Source organism: Mesoplodon mirus (genome assembly GCF_964341445.2).
Source record: "Mesoplodon mirus genome assembly, chromosome: 8".
NCBI lineage: Eukaryota > Metazoa > Chordata > Mammalia > Artiodactyla > Ziphiidae > Mesoplodon > Mesoplodon mirus.
Genome location: NC_138984.1, coordinates 92,303,063 through 92,321,024, shown reverse-complemented (window position 1 = coordinate 92,321,024; position 17,962 = coordinate 92,303,063). Strand labels below are relative to the sequence as shown.

Genomic DNA, 17,962 nt, shown 5'->3' with positions numbered 1-17,962 from the left:
TAGTCCTGTCAGTTGTGAGTAGATATGGAGGAGGAAAAGCGGTGTTGAGGATGGTTCCCAGGTTTCTGGTATTCCTAGCGAGGGCTGGCCAAAGGAAATCCACTACTGACAGCAGGTCATGAATATGGTTTCAGACGTGTTAACTTTAAGGTACAAAGGAGGCATTCAAGTGGGGACAAACACATGGAGAGGTGGGTTTGGAGCTCTGAGGAATTTAGGCCGGAGACAAATGTTTAATAGACTATGTTAACAGTACAACTGTATCGAATGACTTATGTATAGATCATGTAAACTCTGCAAGTGCAAGCAAATTAAATTTTATACAGGCCTATAGTTATATTTTAAAAATCTGCAACATTATGTTAACGGAGTGTGTGACCCTGAATATAATCAGGATTTTAATGGTTAATAGGTTATAGAGAATATTCGAAAGAACAATCCCAATAATTAAAAGGCAAATGACTATAAATTGGAAAAACTTGGGACTTTCTAGTGAATAGAACTTGTGCTCCTTTCATAAGATTTTGACATCACCTGTCACCACAGGAAAAATAAAAGCTACTTACTCCCAAATTAGAAGACTTGCTCTTGAAACAAAACTAGTGTTTGGGCTAATAGAAATGTAAAGAGCTGTGGAGCTCTTTCTTTGGCTTGAGATCAGGTTTTGTTTAGTACTGGCAAGAGACAGTAATAAGCTGACACTTGCTAGGTGGTCAGCTAATCCTTCTGTTTTATGAAGGCAGTCTAATAAGCGTAAGTAAAGTTTCTCAAGCCAAACTCTGGTGCCAGCAAACAGAAAGCAAGAACACTGCTCAAATTCTTGATGTGATGAAGTACTTTGCTTTCTGGTCCAAGATGCTTTACAAGTATATGCTGATACTTGAGCTAAAAGTATGGAAGTTCTGTGATGTGCCCAAGTGCCCCAAGGGATGAGGCTGAGACAACCAAACTCATCAAACTGTCATCCATTTGGAAGTAAATTTAATCCAAGCTACATCAAGGGCCAACATTTCTTCTGATGTACTTTTTCTTTTCCCTAACAGCATCCACCTGCACTTTCCTCATTAACATCAATGCTAACACCTTGGTTTTAATTTAAAATGATATTTTCAGGGCAATCTGTCTTTGAAGAAAGGGCAGCATTTTGGCTGAATTATAATTATGAATATATTAAATAATATCAGAAATGTGGAAAAGGTGAGTGAGAGAATTTAATTCATTCCAAGAATTGTTTTTGAGGCTACTGTTTTTGTTTCTATTATTTTTTAAAATCTCTTTTAACAAAAAGAGTTTCAGGTACCTAATATAAGGTTGAATGAAATGACCTTTAAAGATCATTCCAATTTGATTATAAATCAAGTGTCTGATCACTGCTCTATTTCAAAATGCATTACAAAAGTAAGTCTAAACTCTGTTAGTAGGTTGCAACTATTTATTCATTATTCCTAGAATGTAAGAATTGCTGTGACATTTTTAAAAAGACATTTCATCTCTGTCAAAGCACATTTTCAGAAATCGCTGAAACAAAATTCTAAACCTATTTTAGACCATAGATTTTAATGTCAACACAACATAATTCCTCTACTCAATGAGAAAAGTATTGTGGCTGAAAACAGCAATATGAGAGCCTAACATCTAATTTCCCTGTTTCATTCCTCCTTCGCATCAGTGGGATCACTACAATTGTTTCTAAGTACCGTAACATTTGCATTTACACTGAGTGACATAAAATTCAGATTTATGACCTAGGGACCTAACTAAAGCAACAAGTGGCAGGAAAGACTTCTACAACTTGTTGTTTACAGGCATCGTACATTGTGTGTGTTCAGAAAAACATCTGAAACTGGGGACTACTTAGCCTGGGCTAAGTTGTGATGTGGTAACACACAACTCCAGAATCTCAAGGGCTTACAAGAAAGGTTTATTTCTTACCCATTTACATGTCCTTTGGAGGTCGGCTGCTGCCCTGCTCTATATCCTCTTCATTCCAGGCCAAAGGAGAAACCCCCATGTGAAAGAGGAAAAGAGCCATGGCAGGACCACTCGACAGTTCTTAGAGCTTTTGCTTGTAGGCGGCACATGCCACTTACACTCACGCTTTATTGGCCAAAGCAAGTCACATGGGCAAATTGAAGTCCATGAGGCATGAAAGTATAATCCTCCCAGAGGAAGAGGTAGTGATTACTTGGGCACAATAATATGATGTACTACATTTACCACAGGAAAAGATTAAAAGTACAGATGAAAATATTTAAATTGACTCTAGTTTCATCACCTAGAAATAATCCTGGTTAACATTTTGGTTATACTTTAACCAAAGTAGAAGAATAATGTCCGTACTCTCTGCAATATGCTTTTTTCAATCAACAATACATTGGTAACAGCCTTCCTTGTGAACAAAAAAACTTTAGTATCACCATTCTTAATCACTATATATAAGGCCACCACACAGATGTAACACATTCTTCTAGTGGGACAATTAGATTGTATTCAGTTTATTCTGAAACAATGAGATTTATCACAGAAGAGTTCATTATGATTATTCACTTTTGATTATTATAAAATGACCTGCTTTGTTTACTTCACTGTTTTGCTTTATTTGATATCATCTGCCTTCTTTCTGTTGTAATTAATGAAATTTGTCCATGCTTTTACATTTAAACTTTCTATTTCTATTCTTTTGTATTATGTGTTCTTCTAGTAATGATCATGTTGGGTTGTTTTTAAAAAATCTAATTTTAGGGCTTCCCTGGTGGCACAGTGGTTGAGAGTCCACCTGCCAATGCAGGGGACACGGGTTCATGCCCTGGTCTGGGAAGATCCCACATGCCACGGAGTGGCTGGGCCCGTGAGCCATGGCTGCTGAGCCTGCGCGTCCGGAGGCTGTGCTCTGCAACGGGAGAGGCCACAACAGTGAGAGGCCCGCGTAACGCAAAAAAACAAAACAAAACAAATCTAATTTTAGTAAAGTTTTCCCCATTTCCATTTACTGTTTCACTAATAGTTGGCCTTACCCCTGCCATACCATTTTACACTTTCTATTTTTTGGTTCTTCTTTGCTTCCTTTAATGGGTGATGGTTTTTCCTATATAATCTGCCTTTCCTTATAATACTGATTTTTACATGGTTTTAATTGACTTTTATATTTCCCATTAATTTGGAAGATACAAATTCCCCCTTTAAAGTTCTATTAATGTTCTCCTTTAAGTCTCTCTAAATCATGCTGGAACCTGGAGTCTGTAAGTGACAAAGTCAAGAGTAAAATGGTATCTTTCGAGTCTTCACTTGCAATATAAGCCTCCCTTCCCTCTCCCCCCCCCCAAAATCAAAAATTTCTCCTCTCAGCCTTCATCTCAACTTGGTGATTTAATCTGGAGTTTTGCAGAATCACGCTTAGGATTCTAGAGCAATAGCGAGGAGCCGCTATGACTTTTTCTGTTTGGGGCCAACTGAGACCTCTAAGTACGAGGACAGACTCAGAAAAGCAAAGCCTTTTTTTGCCCTTTTCAAGCAGTCTCCTTCTCCTCAAGTGCAGCTGAGGTTTGTCATAAACAGGACCTGGCTAGACTTTCCTCAATTTGAGATATCATAGAATTGGGGTCTAGTCCTCCACTGTTTTTTTTTTTTTCTATTTTGTTTTGTTTTGTTTTTTGCTGTATGCGGGCCTCTCACTGTTGTGGCCTCTCCCGCTGCGGAGCACAGGCTCCGGACACACAGGCTCAGCAGCCATGGCTCACGGGCCCAGCCGCTCCGCGGCATGTGGGATCTTCCCAGACTGGGGCACGAACCCGTGTCCCCTGCATCGGCAGGCGGACGGACTCTCAACCACTGCGCCACCAGGGAAGCCCTAGTCCTCCACAGTTTTGACATTAGATTCTGTTTTACGTCAGTGTTCGGGTTAGTGATAGTTTGCCTTTTCCAGTATTTGCATCACTTATTTACAGAGAATTAGGAGGAGCCACATTAGATAATCCTAGACACCAGTCACCTGGAGCAGGACATTCCTATCAACTGACCTTACAAACGCGAATGTCTTTGTACTGCTAGGTGGAATAAACTGGTTTTCTATCAAGATCATCACCAGAACAACAAATGCCTATTGTCATTATATATTATAGTCATTACAATGTCATTATATAGTAAAGTTTTTTTTCCTTAAATAGAAAGGGTAGGAAATCTTTTTTATTTCTAAAGTCATTAAGCCACAGATGAGAAAAAGAAAATTAAGGACTGATTTCAAGAAGGTAAGCTGGAGACTGCCAGGAAAGATGGCAGTGTAAGATCTGATAAGGATATTCCTAGAAACTGACTAAACAGCAGTGACTAAAAGGATTAAAAAAAAAAAAAAAGACCATTAGCACTTACTCTAGGGAACAGTGGCCACCGCATGCCATAAAGTCTAAGGAATCACTTCATTCGGGACCAAACCAGGATGTATGAAACCAACATATGACTCCCCTTCTCAAGAAAGTGAAGTGGTGTTATAGGAAGAAAGTCTGGGAAGCTCTGCCAGTTTCCTCAAAACTGGAAAGACAGGTGGCAAGAGGCACAGGGAAAAGGGTGGCCACAGATTAATAGCTTTCAGAGGCCATGGAGGCACAGCTCTGGCATGGCAAGTCCACAGGTACCTTGATTGCCCTTTGTTGCTTTCCTCAATCTTGCCTTTGGACAAGCATCATGGACATGTCCCAGTGCACCCTCAAAATACAGCCTCCAATCCCCAAGCTGGCCTCTGGTGGAGTCGTTTGCAAAACTAAGGAGGAAAGTGTATACAGAGACAAGTTCTCTGATTGTGACCAACCGAGACTCTAATCCCTCCCCACAACTCCTAAGGCTCTTTACACTAAGTAAATGACTAAGACAAACCTATGTTCTATATCACCCAGCCCTTCAAGGTGAATTTTAAGAGGATTTGAATGCTAACCAAGTAAATGTGAAGGGAGCCAAGGATACTTGGCACAAATAACCTTTTGACAAAGAGCAGCTTTTATACAAAGTATATTTTAAAAAGTATGTGTATAAAACACTATGAAAAATTATTCCCCGGATAGAGAAAATTATTATGTGCAAGGGATAGAGGGTTTATTTGGAGTGTTAATTCTAGCAAAAAAGAGAGGTAGCTTTAGAGCACAACTGCTTTACACTTTCACAACATCTTTTTAGAAAAATGGAGTCTCTGAATAAGAGATAAGACAGGCTCAGATGCAATGGGAACTGGCAAAGGTAGGAAATTAAGGAAACATATAATGACACCATAATTTAAATGCAGTAATTAAAATATTAATGAAGGACAGAAAGATTCTGTAGAAAAAAAATCCAGTCAATAAATAAATGAGAGGAAATTCCCTGGCGGTCCAGTGATTAGGACTCGGCGCTTTCACTGTGGGGGCCTGGGTTCGATCCCTGGTCAGGGAACTAAGATCTCACGTGCCTTTCAGTGTGGCCAAAAAAAAAAAACCAAACAAAAAAACTAATTAAAAAAACAGATTAGAAAGATAAAGCTGAGGAAATCAGCTTGCAAACAGAAAGAAGGGCAGGGAAAAGTTAACAGATAATGCAGCCTGGATCTACAGATACTAATGACCCTGAAAACAATAAGCAAAAAGAAAAGAAATAACATTTAAAAATATTCCTGAACATAAGGAAGACTTCAACTTGGAAAATGAAATCTTTATCAATAAAAATAAATATCTTTATCTGGCAAATTTAAAAAAGGCTTCATCAGGTAAAATTAGTAAAAAGCAAATCAAAATAAGATAGATCCTACTGAAATTGCTGAATTTAGATAACATTCTCTGAAGCAATTCAATAAATTAAATATTAATGAAAAAGAAGAAGAGAGTAGGGGTTAATTCTAGAAAATTTTTGAAAAATACACTTTCCTAAATATGTCTTGGGTTGAAGAAAAAATAAAACTGATATCATAGAATATTTGAAAATAGACAGAAGTAGAAACCAAAAGCACTTGATCCTGTGCCTCTCCCTCTCTCCCCTCTCTTTCTCTCTGAGTGGTAGAGTGGATTCTCCAATTAACTCCAGGGTGAAAAACTAAAGATAAAGGCAACTGAAGAACATTCAAAATATTGTAATGAAAATATTACACATTTAGAAATGTAGAATATAGCTAAAGCTATAATAAAAGGAAAATTCATGGTCTTAATCATTTCCATTACTAAATATAAAAGAATAAAAACAAATGCATTAACATTTATAAATTTATAAAATTAGTAAAGATAAATATAAGGAAAGAAACTATAATTACTCTTGGATTTACCAATTTAACTATTTTACTTTATTTATTTACTTATATTTTCATTTTTAAATATGTAAGAAAACAGGAATCATAAATATAGAAATAAGGTTATAAAAAGTATATAGCCAAGGAACAGAAGATACTAAATTATGAGATAATTGTTGCAATCCATAATAAACTAAAGCTAATAAGAAGTCAAAGTCAGAATATTCTACAATCATCCTGACTTAAAAAGTACGCCATCCATTTAATATCCATTCCCAAATATTTATGAACTCCTAACAAATATTGGAACACCTGCCTTTACATGTTTGTGCTGTTCTGTACATACACACACACACACACACAAAGCAATCCAGCATCAAGCTTAATGGTGAAAGATTATTACCATTTCTATTGATGCCAGCAACAAAATAATAACACTCGTTATCGTCCTATTGACACTATGTTCTCAGAGTGCTAACTAATGAACAATAACATTGTCCAACTGAAATGCACGTGAGAATCCAATGAAAATCAAACAGGAAAAAAAAAGATTTCATTACAGTACCTGGTTACAGTATATATGTATATGTATGTATGTGTATGTATATATCTCTTCATTTTTAAGATAAAGAAGCCAATCTGTAAAGGCTACATACTACATAATTCCAGCTATATGACACTTTGGAAAAGGCAAAACTATGGAGGCAGAAGAAAGATTGGCTAGACTGGGTGCACTAGGTGGAGCATGGAGGATTTTTAGGGGAGTGAAACTATTCCGTATGACGCTATAATGGTGGACATAAGTCACACGTTTGTCAAAACTCATAGAATGTACGACACCAGGAGTAAACTCTAAAGTAAACTATGGACTTGTCAGTGTGGATCCATCAGTTATACTACTCTGGTGTGGGATGTCGATAATGGGGGAGGCTATGTGTGTGTGGTGGGAGGAGGGGGGATGGGGGAACTCTCTGTACTTTCCCCACAATTTTGCTGTGAACCTAACTGCTCTTAAAAGTAAAGAGTGGGGCTTCCCTGGTGGCGCAGTGGTTGAGAGTCTGCCTGCCGATGCAGGGGACACGGGTTCATGCCCCAGTCCAGGAAGATCCCACATGCCGTGGAGTGGCTGGGCCCGTGAGCCATGGCCGCTGGACCTGCGCGTCCGGAGCCTGTGCTCCGCAACGGGAGAGGCCACAACAGTGAGAGGCCTGTATACCGCAAAAAAAAAAAAAACAAAAAAAACACAGAGCTGGAGGAATCAGACTCCCTGACTTCAGACTATACTACCAAGCTACAGTACTCAAGACAATATGGTACTGGGACAAAAACAGAAATACAGATCAATGGAACAGGAGAGAAAGCCCAGCGATAAACCCACACACCTATGGTCAACTAACCTATGACAAAGGAGGCAAGGATATACAATAGAGAAAAGACAGGCTCTTCAATAAGTGGTGCTGAGAAAACCGGACAGCCATATGTTAAAGAATGAAATTAGAACATTCCCTTAACACCACACACAAAAATAAACTCAAAATGGATTAGAGACCTAAATGTAAGACCGGACATGATAAAATTCTTAGAGGAAAACATAGGAAGAACACTCTTTGACATAAATCACAGCAAGATCTTTTTTGATCCACCTCTTAGAGTAATGGAAATAAAAATAAATAAATAAACAAATGGGACCTAATGAAACTTAAAAGCTTTTGCAAAGCAAGGGAAACTACAAACAAGACAAAAAGACAACCCTCAGAATGGGAGAAAATATTTGCAAATGAAGCAATTGACAATGGATTAATCTCCAAAATATATAAACAGTTCATGCAGCTCAATATTAAAGAAACAAACAACCAATTCAAAAATGGGCAGAAGACCTAAATAGACATTTCTACAAAGAAGACATACAGATGGCCAAGAAGCACATGAAAAGCTGCTCAACATCACTAATTATTAGAGAAATGCAAATCAAAACTACAATGAGGTATCACCTCACACCAGTTAGAATGGGCATCATCAGAAAATCTACAAACAACAAATGCTGGAGAGAGTGTGGAGAAAAGGGAACCCTCTTGCACTGTTGGTAGGAATGCAAATTGATACAGTCACTATGGAGAACAGTATGGAGGTTCCTTAAAAACCTAAATATAGAATTACCATATGATCCAGCAATCCCATTACTGGGTATACACCCAGAAAAACCATAATTCAAAAAGACACATGCACCCCAATATTCATTGCAGTGCTATTTACAATAGCCAGGTCATGGAAGCAACCTAAATGCCCATAGACAGACAAATGAATAGATAAAGATGTGGTACATATATACAATGAAATAATACTCAGCCATAAAAAGGAACAAAACTGGGTCATTTGTAGAGACGTGGATGGATCTAGAGTCTGTCATACAGAGTGAAGTCAGTCAGAAAGAGAAAAACAAATATCGTATATTAACGCATATATGTGGAACCTAGAAAAATGGTACAGATGAACTGGTTTGCAGGGCAGAAACAGACACAGATGTAGAGAACAAACGTTGGACACTAAAGAGGGAAAGCAGCAGGGGGGTGGAGGTGGGGGTGTGATGAATTGGGCGATTGGGATTGACATGTATATACTGATGTGTATAAAATAGATGACTAATAAGAACCTGCTGTATAAAAAAATAAATAGAATTCTAAAATTAAAAAAAATACTTGAGAGACTGATATAAAGTGAAGGAATAGGAGTCCTGATGGTCTGAGGTCCATATAATGTCAAACTCATGCTACATTATAATTTACAAAGAAATGGATGACAAAAGGCCTGACCTCGAGCATTCCTTTTTTACCAGATCATGTGATCTCTTATCTCAGGGTCTTTTCTTCCTCTGCACAGAGAAGATACTTTTGTGCCCAACCTACCTCATGGGATTTTATGAGAATCAAGAAAGAAAGAATTACTTTAAAATACACATACACATCTTGGAGTAAAGCTGGCAGATTGAATACAGGGTCTATTTCACTCCAAAATGCCACTGAAAACAAGTGACTTTTTTTTTTCCTTTAAGTAAAACCCCACAAGAGTGGTGAGGACAGGGAACAGTAGCAACAGAATTTGGGGACTGGAAAACAGATAAAAGTGGAAAAATGATATTTGGGTCATTAGTGAATCTAGTCAAAAAGACGATGAGTGGAAGTTTAAGAAATATAAAGGAAGGTCTAAAATGTCACTTGATATTGAATTGTGATTAAAAAAAGCTACTGTCCCCCAAATTCCAAGCTTGGGAAATGCCAGCACTGTCTACTACAGAGGTTTTGAAAGGTGGTATTAGGAACAACGTGTCACCTGGGACTTATTCCAAATGCAAAGTCATTTTTTTTTAATTGAAGTACAGCTGATTTACAATAATGTGTTAGTTTCAGGTGTACGGCATAGTGATTCAGTAGTTTTGCAGATTGTATTCCATTCTAGGTTATTACAGTATAATGGATATAATTCTCTGTTCTATGCAGTAAATCCTTTTTGCTTATCTGTTTTATATATAGTAGTTTGTATCTGTTAATCCCATACCTCTAATTTGTTCCTCTCCCTCTCCCCTCTCCCCTTTGGTAACCCAAGTTTATTTTCCATATCTGTGAGTCTGCTTCTGTTTTGTATATACATTCATGTGTATTAGTTTTTAGATTTCACATAGAAGTGATATCATACTGTATTTGTCTTTCCATATGACATTTCACTAAGCATAATATTCTCTAGGTCTGTCCATGTTGCTGCAAATGGCAACATTTCATTTTTTTATGGCTGAGTACTATTCCAGTGTGTGTGTGTGTGTGTGTGTGTATTTTATATATATTATATATAAAATACACACACCACATCTTCTTAATCCAGTTGTCTGTTGATGGGCATCTGGGTTGCTTCTATGTCTTGGCTATTATAAACAGTGCTGCTATGAACATTGGAGTGCATGCTTTGAATTAGTGGGTTTTTTTTCCCAGATATATACCCAGGAGTGGAATTTCCAATTGCAAATTTTTGAGCTCATCCATACCAGCAAATCAAACACTCTGAGACCCAACACTCTGTGTTTTAACAAGCCTGTTAACTATGTAGCAGGTGTCCATGATTGCCAAAGGGGCCCTGCTCTTCACAGGGAATAATTACAATATATAGTATTAGACACAGATTCACTCCCAAGTAATAGACCTAAAGCCTCAAAAATAAAATGATTTTTAAGACTTTTCCTGAGAAATTAAAAAAATAGTAAGAAGAATTTCAAGTGATAACTAAAGCATTTATCTTTTAACGTTTATAGAAATGAACTTTATATTACAAAATTATTTCTAAAAACTTTAGAAAGCTCATGGAAAACTTTTACTAAAAAAACAGTACCTCCATTTATGAATTTAAAAAAATAAAGCAGAAAGCTCTACTATGAACCAACAGGACTTTGTTGTCTACTAATCCTTGGGATTGCAAAATTTCTTGGATCCCAGATTCAGAAACAGAAGGAGATAACCCAGTCACTGCTTTTGTCTAGACCAGAAGTCAGCAAACTTTTTATGTAAGGGGCCTGGCAGAAACCTTTCTAGGCTTTGTGAGCCATACCATCTCACTGCAGCTACTCAACACTACCATTCTATAGTAGTTTCCCCTTATCTGTGGTTTTGATTTCCAAGTTTCAGTTACCCACATCAACCGTGGTCTGAAAAATATTAAATGGAAAATTCCAGAAATAAACAATTCATACATCTTAAATTGCATGCCATTCTGAGTACCGTGATGAAATTTTCTGCCGTCCTGCTGGGTCCTGCCCAGGTCGTGAATCATGTCTTTGTCCAGCATATCTCACCCATTAGTCACGTAATAGTAGTCTGGGTTATCAGATCATCTGCTGCGATATCACAGTGCTTGTGTTCAAGTAACCCTTACTTTACTTAATAATGGCCCCAAAACACAAGAGTAGTGATGCTGGCAATTCAGATCTGTGAAAGAGAAGCCATAAAGTCTTTCCTTTAAGTGAAAAGGTGAAAGTTCTCAACTCAATAAGGAAAGAAAAAATCATATCCTGAGGTTGGTAAGATCTACAGTAAGAATGAATCTATCTGTGCAATTGTAAAGAAGGAAAAAGAAATTTTGCTATCACTCCTCAAACTGCAAGTTAGGGCCACAGTACATAATAAGTGCTTACTTAAGATGGAAAAGGCATTAAATTTGTCTGAATAAGATATTTTGAGAGAGAAAGACCACATTCACAAAACTTTTATTACAGTATATTGTTATAACTGTTCTATTTTATTATTAGTTATTGTTAATCTCTTACTGTGCTTAATTTATAAGTTAAACTTTATCATAGGTATGTATGTATAGGAAAAACACAGTATATAGTGGGTTCGGTCCTATCTACGGTTTCAGGCATCCACTGAGAGTCTTGGAACGTATCCCCCATGGATAAAGGGGAACTACTGTAGTGGAAAAGGAGCCATAGACAATACGTACATGAATAAGCATAGCTATGTTCCAATAAAACTTTATTTACAAAGCAAGACTGCAAGCTTGTAGGCTATCATTTGCTGACTCCTAAACTAGATAACGAAAGATTAGGAAGCATTCTTGGAACCAGATACTGGAGAGTACTTTCAAAGATTATAGATTACCAAAGAGCTTCCCATGGCAGGTCTGTTAATCTGTGCTACAGTTGGCAAAGCATTTACAAAGGAGAGTCTGAATTTACTGGTTCCTTGCCAACTTCAGGTTTCTCTATTTCTTCTAATGTGTGAAAGAAGGTACTTTATGCTTAGAAATACATGAATTGAAAAATACTAATAAAACAAAGGGTAGAGAAGATTGTTTTGATCAGAGAAAACTTTTATTTATGATGCCAGTTTTATTAAAAGCCACATGTAAAAAAGATTTGCTAATCTCCACCTGAAGGATAACATCCTAAGTAGTCCAAGACTATTTTAAGAAAATGAATAAACTTTTTTAACAAAAGGAAAAATGTAACCTAACTCTATTTGTAAGGTTTGTTAAGTTTATAAAATTTAAGAAGGTGAAAAGAAGCACGAAAAGGGGCAAATTTTATTTAGTCCAAAAATGAGTGATGAGACAAAAGTCTATATAAGAGCATCCAAGTAATGAATTCTCAACACCCACCATTCTCCCTGCAGACCCCTCCTACGTAGTCTGGATTCCTCATCTTTGCCACACTGTATTTGATTTAGTATAAATTTTGGCATTTCTTTGCCAGTTTTTCCTTTTAAATGTTTTATTCGAGAATAATTTTAGATTTTTAGAGAAGTTACAAATCTACTACAGAGAGTTCCCATATACCCCTCACCCAGAACTTCCTTCAGTTTCCAGAAGCTGACAAAACAAGAGATTTTAAAGTTCAACAATTTATAATGCCACTTGAAAAAAAAATTAGATATTTGAAAATAAATTCAAATGCCAAACGTGTATTTATTGTTTAAATAAACTGTACAGTACTTTCAAATTTAGTTTTCTAAACACGAAAATTCAGTCAGCAAATCCCCTTCAGTTCTCAGCTTCTGTCGCCTCAAAATAGGCACATGCCCCGTCACTTTTCTGCACAATATTCTTTTCATTTCCTTCACAGCACTTATTTCACTCAATAGTTACATTATTTGTTTATCGGCTTATTGCCTATCCCTAGAGACATCATCTGTTTCCTGCTCTCCTTGTTATAATCTTTGCACCCAGAATAGTGCCTGGTACGCACTGAGTAGAGACATTCAATAGACTTTGCTGGATGAATCAATGAGCAAACACCTTAGATATGACAGGGGTGATATAAGGCACATGATAAAAGACATCTATTTAAACTGCCATTGTTTCTGAAATTTCAAACATTTAACACCAGCCATACACAGTTGAAGTTTTGGGGAACCTATGTGTTAGTCTACCATCTTTGTAATCACTTCTTACTGAGACAAAGTCTAGAATTGTTACTCCTAATAAACCCTTGCACTCTGAAAGCCAAACCTTTCAAAGTAGATCTGTATTGTTCATTTACTGCACTCAGTACTTCCTGGCATTATTCATTTGATGTGAGAAGTCAACAAAGAAACTTTTTTTTAAAAATAAATTATTTATTTATTTTTGGCTGCATTGGGTCTTCGTTGCTGCGCACAGGCTTTCTCTAGTTGTGGCAACAGGGGACTACCCTTCGTTGCAGTGTGTGGGCTTCTCTTTGCGGTGCCTTCTCTTGTTGTGGAGCACAGGCTCTAGGTGCACGGGCTTCAGTAGTTGTGGCATGTGGGCTCAGTAGTTGTGACGCGCAGGCTCTAGAGCGCAGGATCAGTAGTTGTGGTGCACGAGCTTAGTTGCTCTGCGGCATGTGGGATCTTCCCAGACCAGGGCTCGAACCCGTGTCCCCTGCATTGGCAGGAGGATTCTTAACCACTGCGTTACCAGGGAAGTCCAAAGAAACATTTAAATCACCCTTAAAGTGAGACTAATTAAAGTCTAATTAATCATTTTTCTGTACCTAAAACTATATTTGGAAAAGACTCAAAAATACTGGATTCCAACCTTATGGAGGCTTGGAAATGAGACCTTTTGAGAAGACAGGTGAAAAGCTTAAAAGACGAAAGTGGGAGAGATGCAGCTCTCCTTCTTCCCTCCCACTGCCTACCCCTCAGCTTCAAGTTCAAGGAATCACCTGGTTGTAGGAAAAAGAAAGGAAGGATAGAAGGAAGGAAGGAAGGAAGGAAGGAAGGGAGGGACGGAGGGAAGGAGGGACGGAGGGAGGGGAAACCACCTATTCCTATATTCTCTATGAACACCTACATTTTTCCCAAGGTCAAATATTACAAACTATATCCAAAAATCAAAGCACTTGATCCCTTGACTCACCAAGGGAAAAGAAAGTCATTCCAAGGTAAGCATCCATAAAATATCCATTTATCAGATAAAAAGAAGCAAGATGGACAAAACCGTTGGGGCACTTTCAGGCTCTGTGCTTCATTTAGAGCATTTATCTTTCTTCTGTTTCTGGACCTGCACTGTGATGACGGGTGGACACTAATAAATGCATTCAGTGCAGCACAAATTGATCCACCATCCAAACAGTACAATAATCCCACTGTCACTTCTGGAACATCTCCTGCTTATGATGTAATGGATTGCAAATAACTCAAATTATTTGGTGAACTAAAGATTTAATAGAAATATATCAACACTAAACACTAAAAATGGAGGTGAGGGAAATTCATTTTTGACCACATACATAAATTTTGAAAGACCAAAAATAATGATAGTAATAAAAGGTAAATAAAAAACTCTGCATTTTTTCTCTCTATAAAAATAGAACAATTAGTAGTAGTAATGCTGAGATTATTCATTTGAAGAGAAACGAGATACAAATATAAAATCAAATAATATTAAAACTCCATAAAGTTAACTTTGAAAATTCAATGTGAACTCATAATTTTTTATTTTGAATATATAATTATTTCCAACTCTGTTCCCTGAAAAAGTCTGGAAACACTGATAACCGATAAGAATGAGCAACTTGGGCTTCCCTGGTGGCGCAGTGGTTGGGAGTCTGCCTGCCGATGCAGGGGATACGGGTTCGAGCCCCGGTCCAGGAAGATCCCACATGCCGCAGAGCCATGGCTGCTGAGCCTGCACATCCGGAGCCTGTGCTCCACAACGAGAGAGAGGCCACAGCAGTGAGAGGCCCACGTACCGCAGGAAAAAAAAAAAAAAAAAAAAAGAATGAGCACCCTTAATGCCCAGACTGTAGTTTTTAAATTCCATTTTCTACTAAAAGGAACCAGAGCTCCTTGTAATAACTGATTCTTAGACTGGACTGTGAAATGAACAAGAGGAGCTTAAAGTATCCTGTTGAACCAAAAAGCAGTGTCAAAAAAACTAATGGGGGGATTCCCTGGTGGTGCAGTGGTTGAGAGTCCGCCTGCCGATGCAGGGGACACGGGTTCGTGCCCCGGTCTGGGAAGATCCCACATGCCGTGGAGCAGTTGGGCCCGTGAGCCATGGCCGCTGAGCCTGTGCGTCCGGAGCCTGTGCTCCACAACGGGAGAGGCCACAACAGTGAGAGGCCCGCGTACCGCAAAAAAAAAAAAAAAAAAAAAAAACCTAATGGGACATGGATGCTTCTGGGATGTTCTGTATCTTGATTTGGGTGCTGATTATATGGGAATGTTCAGTTTGTGAAAATTCATTGTGATTCACTTCTGATAGGTTCTCTTTTCTGTATGTATATACAGGAACAAATCTCAAGGGGCTCCCAAGGAACAAAGAAGGTTTTATTTGAGCATCCAGAAAAAAAAGTCACTGCAACTAATCAAATCATAAAGATCTTCAAAATCCATGAGTTTACAATGATCCTCAAGAAATAAAGGAACTCTCCCCCTAAAAGAACAAAGAAATATATTTGATCACCTTTTGAAGAAAGAGGTCAAGTAAAATGGTGTCAGCACTGCCATTTCTCACTGGATATTCTCTTCGTTTCTACTACTGAGGGAGAAGTCTCATGATCTTCATAAGAGGTAAAAGGGAGCAAACGTCAGCTTTCATGCCATGCCAGGCTTGAATACTCTTTCTCTTCTTCCAGTTTTTGCCGATGTCATATTTGCTGACCGGCTAGCTGATTTACTGGGTTTACCTTTTTCACCACATTTCAGCCTGTTGTATATGTCAATAATGGCCCTCATTGGTTTCATTTTTTCAGTCCTAGTTGTCCTTTCCTCAGGGAGTTAAGGGAAGTGGAATGTGGAGCCAGTAACGGGAATGCCAAGGAAAAAAGAGATAAAGGGCTTTCTGGAAGCATTTCTGAGTACACATGCATACACACTAATTCCTATGACAAAACAGAAATGAAAATAAACACATTTCCTTAAGGAAATGAGGTGCCAATCACCTGATTTTTCCTTTTCAGAAGAGTTTAAATTCTTTCTCATACAGTCAAGTCACAACTCCTCGAATGTGTGGAGACAAATTTCTAGTTACTTCATTTCCATGAATGTAAACCTGATAGTCAAAGGGACTCATGTACATTTCATCTTTTTTTTTTTTTTGCGGTACGCGGGCCTCTCACTGTTGTGGCCTCTCCTGTTGCGGAGCACAGGCTCCGGACGCACAGGCCCAGCGGCCATGGCTCACGGGCCCAGCCGCTCCGCGGCATGTGGGATCTTCCCGGACCGGGGCACAAACCCGCATCCCCTGCCTCGGCAGGCGGACTCTCAACCACTGCGCCACCGGGGAAGCCCTGTACATTTCATCTTTACGTGTGGTCAAGTATCAAGGGATCCTAGGCAATACTGACCTAAGAGATCCCATGAGACGGAGCAAAAGTAATGCAGCCAGAGGACAGTAAACTACCAGAAGTCAACATCCAATCCTGTTGGGCTTCTTTCTAGTTTGCTTCAACATTAAAAATGAATATCCTGAGGCCTAAAATCTGCTTGAGTAACAGGCACTATCCGTTTGAAAAATGGGTTGTTGGGATAAGAACCACTGTTTGGGGATCAAGTCAGCTTCTCCCCATTTGTAAACTATGATCAAATAATTAATGGCTGAGTTTAGCTGATGTTGACAGAGAAGTGCTATGCCCATAGGGCTCTATGATTTAAAATGCTTTCATGGTTAAGGCTCTTTATTATTAGATAAAAGTTTGGTTCAATATCAAATTAAAAGGAACATTACTGCAAGTAGTTCAGTCCCCAACAATATATAGTGATCAAAGATGGGGCAAGAGAAGTTTTGTGATTAACTACAACCCACTATGCTTGAAGGTATATCTGATTCTGATGGTGAGATTTCTCAGTGTCAAAAGTTCTGCGCATGTAGCACACAGCTCACTGAATCACTCTGGTGTCCAGAATGAGTAAGGGGATAAAAGATGGACTCTAAATGCCTATAGGTGTCATTCAAAAAGAAGCTAACCCAATGAATCACTTTACCTCCCTGGGACCAAAACAGTCAGATCAGGCACTGGAACCCTTAGGTTGTGACATATCAAACTCTGAGATGACGACCTCAAGGTCTGGAAAAAATGATTCGGACTGTATCACTCTGCAAATCAGCTTTCCAAACTAAGAACCATGGGCCACCTGGTTTTGGAAAAGTTTTCCTTCTTCATAGGCAAGCCTGGCAGGTGTTAGTTTAACCTCAGAAAGCCATCATTCTCACAGTGCACACATTTTATATAAAATAATAAAATGCCAAAAGAGAATAAACACTAAGAGAGTGTTATGTGTAAACTACAGGGGAGTGACTTCATGTAAGGAGAGACAAAATTGATGCTTAAAGCATGAATCTTGGCCTCAAAAGTCTACAGATGCCAGGCAGGTAACATAAATCTGTATAGCTGGTTGGGTTAAAGACTTAGGGAATGGTAATGACTAGCAAACTTCAGGCCTTGAAATAGTAACAAGACCAGATTTTTAATCTTTCAAGAGAAGCCAGGTATCTGTTTTGCTGGGTTTTTTTTTTCTTTTTTCTTTTTTTTATGTGAAGTTTCCTTTCTGAGATGTTGGCAATTAACTCAATTTTAAAAAAGAAAACTTTTACATATTAAAAAAATTACAGTCTAAAATCTGGCCTGTAGGCCACCAGTCTGCAAGCTGTGCTTTAAAATTTAACCTTAAGGGACTTCCCTGGTGGTCCAGTAGTAAAGAAATTTGCTTTCTAATGCAGGGGATGCAGGTTCGATCCCTGGTCGGGGAACTAAGATCCCATATGCCGCGGGGCAAC

General features: G+C 38.3%; 1 protein-coding gene across 18 annotated transcripts in view; it reads right to left on the bottom strand.

The window, feature by feature from the left end:
- Window positions 1–17,962, bottom strand: part of OSBPL6 (oxysterol binding protein like 6) — a 202,043-nt gene that overhangs the window by 94,152 nt on the left and 89,929 nt on the right. Inside the window, exon 1 of one of the 18 annotated variants that reach the window (XM_082630561.1) lies at window positions 4,366–4,380. The exons of the other annotated variants lie outside the window; for them this stretch is intronic. The gene's annotated coding sequence lies outside the window, so the exon portion shown is untranslated. Of the gene's footprint in view, window positions 1–4,365; window positions 4,381–17,962 lie in introns of those variants that run through there. 18 annotated transcript variants of the gene reach the window in all.